This window comes from Oncorhynchus kisutch, linkage group LG5 (genome assembly GCF_002021735.2).
Source record: "Oncorhynchus kisutch isolate 150728-3 linkage group LG5, Okis_V2, whole genome shotgun sequence".
NCBI lineage: Eukaryota > Metazoa > Chordata > Actinopteri > Salmoniformes > Salmonidae > Oncorhynchus > Oncorhynchus kisutch.
In genome coordinates, this window is record NC_034178.2 from 40,901,741 (window position 1) to 40,909,150 (window position 7,410).

General features: G+C 40.7%; 1 protein-coding gene across 1 annotated transcript in view; it reads right to left on the reverse strand.

The window, feature by feature from the left end:
• ece1 (endothelin converting enzyme 1) overlaps nucleotides 1-7,410 on the reverse strand; it is a 28,929-nt gene that overhangs the window by 20,369 nt on the left and 1,150 nt on the right. The window lies entirely within an intron of this gene.

Consider the following 7,410-nt stretch of genomic DNA (forward strand, 5'->3'; position numbering starts at 1 on the left):
CTCGGCGTTCGTCGTCCTACTAGCCGCTACCGATCCCTTTTTTGTTTGTCTGTTGGTTTTGTCTTATTAGTTTGACCTGTGTGTATTTTGGTTTAATTAGCTTCCCTATATGTAGTAGTTTGACCCGCCCTTGTTTTGTGCGGGATTGTCTTTATGTTACGTGTGTGCATGTTAGGTATTGATGTATTTTCTTTTCTTTACTTGACACCATGTGGTTTTGGGTTGTCTTGTATAGTGTCCTGCGCCCTGTATTGTGTTGGGCTTATTATTTTGGAGTGCAAGAGTAAAGCACTTTACTCAGTTACTCTCTCTCTCTGCGTCTGATTCCTGCACCCACCTAGTCCCGCGTGACACTTGGAGTAGTTGTTCCCCTTGCTCTGCAAGGGCCGTGGCTTTTGTGGAGCGATGGGTAACGCTGCTTCGAGGGTGGCTGTTGTCGATGTGTTCCTGGTTCGAGCCCAGGTAGGGGCGAGGAGAGGGACGGAAGCTATACTGTTACACTGGCAATAGTAAAGTGCCTATAAGAACATCCAATAGTCAAAGGTATATGAAATACAAATCGTATAGAGAGAAATACTCCTATAATTCCTATAATAACTACAACCTAAAACTTCTTACCTGGGAATATTGAAGACTCATGTTAAAAGGAACCACCAGCTTTCATATGTTCTCATGTTCTGAGCAAGGAACTTAAACGTTAGCTTTTTTACATGGCACATATTGCACTTTTACTTTCTTCTCCAACACTTTGTTTTTGCATTATTTAAACCAAATTGAACATGTTTCATTATTTATTTGAGGCTAAATTGATTTTATTGATGTATTATATTAAGTTAAAATAAGTGTTCATTCAGTATTGTTGTAATTGTCATTATTACAAATAAAACATTTAAAAATTGGCCGATTAATCGGTATTGGCCTTTTTTGGTCCTCCAATAATCGGTATCGGCGTCGAAAAATCATATTCGGTCGACCTCTAAAATGGACAATGAACTGATGTTTGTTAATTATAAAAAAGAAAGATGATAATAATGTTGTAAATAGTTATATTCATAAGGGCTGGTGTTAAAATTGTATGAAGTCTCGAGTTAATTCTATATGAAAAGGAGGATGTTGAGATAATGGGCCAACCCAGAGATGGTACTAGTAGGCCGCCTATCAATGATAGATATACAAGTGCATTATCAGTACCCGATTAGGATGTCACGACCTGTAACATGACTTACTACCAGAGTAAATGATTATGATAGCACCTTATATAACTCTGCGACGTGAGTCATTCACGTACACTTTTTAACAACTTCAACATTATTGTGTTTTGGTGTATTTTTTTACACCTTTTAAGCAAAGCCTTTGCTTATTTCTAATTTTAGGATGGAAATTGGTTGAAAGATTGACGTGCCTTAATTAAAAAAAAACATAGACTCTTAGCTTTCATTTGACACCAAATTATATGTGCTCCTATGAACTTCACGTTAGTGCTCATGTGGCCCTTGACATCTCATTAATCTCCACCCGGCACAGCCAGAAGAGGACATGTGCTCTCTCTAATTCTCTCTTTCTCTCTTTCTTTCTCTCTCTCGGAGGACCTGAGCCCTAGGACCATGCCACAGGACTACCTGACATGATGAATCCATGCTGTCCCCAGTCCACCTGGCCGTGCTGCTGCTCCAGTTTCAACTGTTCTGCCTTATTATTATTCGACCATGCTTGTCATTTATGAACATTTGAACATCTTGGCCATGTTCTGTTATAATCTCCACCCGGCACAGCCAGAAGAGGACTGGCCACCCCACATAGCCTGGTTCCTCTCTAGGTTTCTTCCTAGGTTTTGGCCTTTCTATTGAGTTTTTCCTAGCCACCGTGCTTCTACACCTGCATTGCTTGCTGTTTGGGGTTTTAGGCTGGGTTTCTGTACAGCACTTTGAGATATCAGCTGATGTACGAAGGGCTATATAAATAAATTTGATTTGATTTGACATGGGAATTCCCAGCACTAGATACTGCCCCCCAGGAGTCAAACAAATGTTAACCCTTTAGTATAACCTAGGGAGAAGAGCTGTAGCTAGGAACACATTCCAAAGATTCCAACTTTAGGCACTCAAACGGATACAAACACAGCCATGTAAAAATGTGTTCAAGGTGATTAGACACAGTAGTCACAGCCAGCCTACAACACAAACCAGTCCAAAATATCACATAGGCCCAACACAAGGTCTAATGTTTTACTACCCCGGGCTGCTTGAAGGACATAGATAAAGACAGACTGCACGGCTGAACACTGCAGCTCATGACCTGTGACGTCAAACAGGCCCTGGTGTTAAATGTCTTCCCCTGCATGCTTCCTTTGGAGAAAACACCCTGATACTGTGAGGTGGCGGGTAAAAACAACTGTATCCAGGCCAATATAAGCATAAGAGTAACACAAGATAAACATACAAAAACTAAAGGCTTACCCTTCTTAGCCTGGAGCATTAATTTATTAAGACTCTGAGAGGTTCTGCAAATTCTGACACCCAGGTGGGTCCTCTCATACACTGTTCTCTCTCTATAGGCATACACAACGTCCATTATCATCATATAAATACCACATGAATTACTCCAATGACATGTTTTATATCCAAGTAATTCATAAAAAACAATGATGAAAGTATTAGTACAGTTTGTTAATGCAAGTGTTAATAAAGCAATGTTTGTAGAGTTACTTATACCTTTATACTACTTCAACCCCACCCATCCCATCCATAAACCAGCACCAAACACTTAATAATGTCATTCGCACATCCTTGTCAAAGGACACTATGAACTTGGTGTCCCTCCTGAGGTGCTGACTTGCTGCACCCTCGACAACTACTGTGATTATTATTATTTGACCATACTGGTCATTTATGAACATTTGAACATCTTGGCCATGTTCTGTTATAATCTCCACCTGACACAGCCAGAAGAGGACTGGCCACCCTCTCTAGGTTTCTTCCTAGGTTTTGGCCTTTCTAGGGAGTTTTTCCTAGCCACCATGCTTCTACACCTGCATTGCTTGCTGTTTGGGGTTTTAGGCTGGGTTTCTGTACAGCACTTTGAGATATCAGCTGATGAAAGAAGGGCTATATAAATACATTTGATTTTGATTTGATTCATGATCTTCATTACGTAACCCGTATACAGTCATGTGTACAATACTGCAGTTGATCATTCTGTATCTGATATGATGTCAGTCAGTGACATAACCTGAAACACAAAAAAACATCCCTCAAAAAAAACAGTAAAGACTACTGCACAATGAATGGGAGGCACTTTGTAGGCTAACGTCCAGGTGTAACATGAGAATACCTTTGGAGAATATATTATCTGCATGATGTGGGATTTACAGCTCAGGTAGGCCTAGATAACATTAGATTACCTGTGTCTGCTTCTGCATGTGGCCTAATATTGGCTTCCAAGAAACTCTCAAGCTCGCCCCTGGGCCCTAGGTAGGCTAATGAATAACCACTATGCAAACAAGTATGACAACAACAAGTGACAACCCAATTATGGATTAAAATGATTATTTTTCCTTTTTCAATGAAAAAGTGTGTTCAATAGTGTTTTCAAACCCTCTTTGCTGTAGTAGTAGGCTATACAGTATCTGCCAACATGATCATAAGGCAAACACTTTTATTTAAGTCAGTGAGTAGGCTTGACTAAAATTCAGGGATGACTTGTTTTGGTAATGCAGAAACCGGTTCCCGCTGGGAATGATGCAAAACACACTAGGGTGACCACATGTCCCTGACAGTGGCCTTTTCTTCCTCAACCAAACAATCATGTCCTGCATTTTATCAACAAATTCAAACACCACTAATTTGGAAAGAAAAAATGTTGGTTCCTCCTGTATTTCATTCACAAATTCCAACCTGTCTTTTGCAGTCATGTTGCATTTGTGAAAAGATGTAGGCCTATATCATCAGGATGTGAAACTGATGTTAAACACTTCTCCAATCGTTGTTGAGATCTGATATTCTGAGCAAGACAAGCATAGCAATGTCATAGGCCTATCGTCAACCAATCACATTTCCCAAATCCTTTCGGGAAAATACCAGCTAAACTTTGAGAGGACAGTTAGGCCTAGCTACTTACAAAGCTGGTTTGTGACGAAGAGCTATAAAAGTCAGTAAATAGCCATATTAGACTGAAAGGCTTGGGAGGTTCTCCATGCTCGTTAGTTGCTCATTCAACATATTTGCTGTTACTTTACTCAATCCTGTTTTAAAAGTCTCAATTCCTGGGACCAACTAGAACTGTTTCCTTGGCCACATATTCCTAGATCTTCATAAAACAGCTGCACATGTGGTCTCTCGTTTCTGCATCACAAATTTTTGCACGAGGGAAGAGTAGGCTAGGTGCAATACAATGATACTGAACAAAAATATAAACGCAACATGCAACAATTTCAAGGATTTTACTGGGTTACAGTTCATATAAGGAAATCAGTCAATTTAAATAAATTAAATAGGCTCTAATCTATGGATTTCACATAACTGGGCAGGGGTGAAGCCATGAGGGGGCTTGGAGGGCATAGGCCCACCCACTGGGGAGCCAGGACCAGCCAATCAGAATGAGTTTTTCCCCACATAAATACTCCTCTGCACTAGCCCCATCAGAAGAACCCGCAGGTGAAGAAGCTGGATGTGGAGATCCTGGAATGGCGTGGTTACACGTGGTCTGCTGTTATGAGGCCGGTTGGCTGCTCTGGTGGACATTCCTGCAGGCAGCATGCCAATTGCATGCACCCTCAAAACTTGAGACATCTTTGGCATTGCTTACAAATCTGCACATTTTAAAGTGGCCTTTTATTGTCCCCAGCACACGGTGCACCTGTGTAATGATCATGCTGTTTAATCAACTTCTTGACAAGCCAAACCTGTCAGGTGAATGGATTATCTAGGCAACAGAGAAATGCTGTCACGTCCTGACCTTAGTTCCTTTTGTACAGTGCCTTGCGAAAGTATTCGGCCCCCTTGAACTTTGTGACCTTTTGCCACATTTCAGGCTTCAAACATAAAGATATAAAACTGTATTTTTTTGTGAAGAATCAACAACAAGTGGGACACAATCATGAAGTGGAATGACATTTATTGGATATTTCAAACTTTAACAAATCAAAAACTGAAAAATTGGGCGTGCAAAATTATTCAGTCCCCTTAAGTTAATACTTTGTAGCGCCACCTTTTGCTGCGATTACAGCTGTAAGTCGCTTGGGGTATGACTCTATCAGTTTTGCACATCGAGAGACTGAAATTTTTTCCCATTCCTCCTTGCAAAACAGCTTGAGCTCAGTGAGGTTGGATGGAGAGCATTTGTGAACAGCAGTTTTCAGTTCTTTCCACAGATTCTCGATTGGATTCAGGTCTGGACTTTGACTTGGCCATTCTAACACCTGGATATGTTTATTTTTGAACCATTCCATTGTAGATTTTGCTTTATGTTTTGGATCATTGTCTTGTTGGAAGACAAATCTCCGTCCCAGTCTCAGGTCTTTTGCAGACTCCATCAGGTTTTCTTCCAGAATGGTCCTGTATTTGGCTCCATCCATCTTCCCATCAATTTTAACCATCTTCCCTGTCCCTGCTGAAGAAAAGCAGGCCCAAACCATGATGCTGCCACCCCCATGTTTGACAGTGGGGATGGTGTGTTCAGGGTGATGCGCTGTGTTGCTTTTACGCCAAACATAACATTTTGCATTGTTGCCAAAAAGTTCAATTTTGGTTTCATCTGACCAGAGCACCTTCTTCCACATGTTTGGTGTGTCTCCCAGGTGGCTTGTGGCAAACTTTAAACGACACTTTTTATGGATGGTCTCCCACCTCAGCTGTAGATCAGTTCATCCAGAGTGATCATGGGCCTCTTGGCTGCATCTCTGATCAGTCTTCTCCTTGTATGAGCTGAAAGTTTAGAGGGACGGCCAGGTCTTGGTAGATTTGCAGTGGTCTGATACTCCTTCCATTTCAATATTATCGCTTGCACAGTGCTCCTTGGGATGTTTAAAGCTTGGGAAATCTTTTTGTATCCAAATCCGGCTTTAAACTTCTTCACAACAGTATCTCGGACCTGCCTGGTGTGTTCCTTGTTCTTCATGATGCTCTCTGCGCTTTTAACGGACCTCTGAGACTATCACAGTGCAGGTGCATTTATACGGAGACTTGATTACACACAGGTGGATTGTATTTATCATCATTAGTCATTTAGGTCAACATTGGATCATTCAGAGATCCTCACTGAACTCTGGAGAGAGTTTGCTGCACTGAAAGTAAAGGGGCTGAATAATTTTGCACACCCAATTTTTCAGATTTTGATTTGTTAAAAAAGTTTGAAATATCCAATAAATGTCGTTCCACTTCATGATTGTGTCCCACTTGTTGTTGATTCTTCACAAAAAAATACAGTTTTATATCTTTATGTTTGAAGCCTGAAATTTGGCAAAAGGTCGCAAAGTTCAAGGGGGCCGAATACTTTCGCAAGGCACTGTATGTCTCTGTTTTAGGTTGGTCAGGGCGTGAGTTGGGGTGGGCATTCTATGTTTTATTCTATGTTGTATGTCTAGGTGTTGTGTTTCTAGGCCTGGTATGGTTCCCAATCAGAGGCAGCTGGTTATCGTTGTCTCTGATTGAGAACCATACTTAGGCAGCCTGTTTTCCCACTATGGGTGTGGGTAGTTATTTTCTGTTTAATGTGTTGTTTCACCTGACAGGACTGTTTCGGTTTTGTTCATTCACGTTGTTGTTTTTGTATTTTCAGTGTTCTATTAAAATAATTATGAACATGTACCACTCTGCACCTTGGTCCTCACCTTCTTCCACCTACGACGATCCTTACAAATGCTCACTAACATGGATATAAACACATTTGTACACAACATTTGAGTGAAATAAGCTTTTTGTGCTCATGGAAAATGTCTGTGATGTTTTTATTTCAGCTCATGAAACATGGGACCAACACTTTACATTGCGTTTGCGTTTATATTTTAGTTCAGAGTAGCTCGTTCAGGAAGCGGGAGCTGTATGGTGCTCATTTAGTAAAGTTAGACGAAAGCTGAAGCAATGTCTTGGAAGATCACATACTGATGAATTAGTATTCTACATAACAGAACCAAATATACCTATAATAGCAAAGGATGATTACAAAGATTGGACCAGCCAGAGCCAAGAGGTTGTTAACTTCTACATAACCATTAGGCCTAGTAGCATGGCACTCAAGGCTAACTTTCACAAATTTCCTGGAGAACTGTGAAAATGAGGGCATTATAATAATTATAATCCCATTGATCCTATTAGGCACTTGTTTACTTCAGAAGCTTATTGTAGTTGTATTTTCTTTGATCTCCACACCTTAAGTGATTGCGCTACATGTTAGACCGTAACGAAATACCCAGTC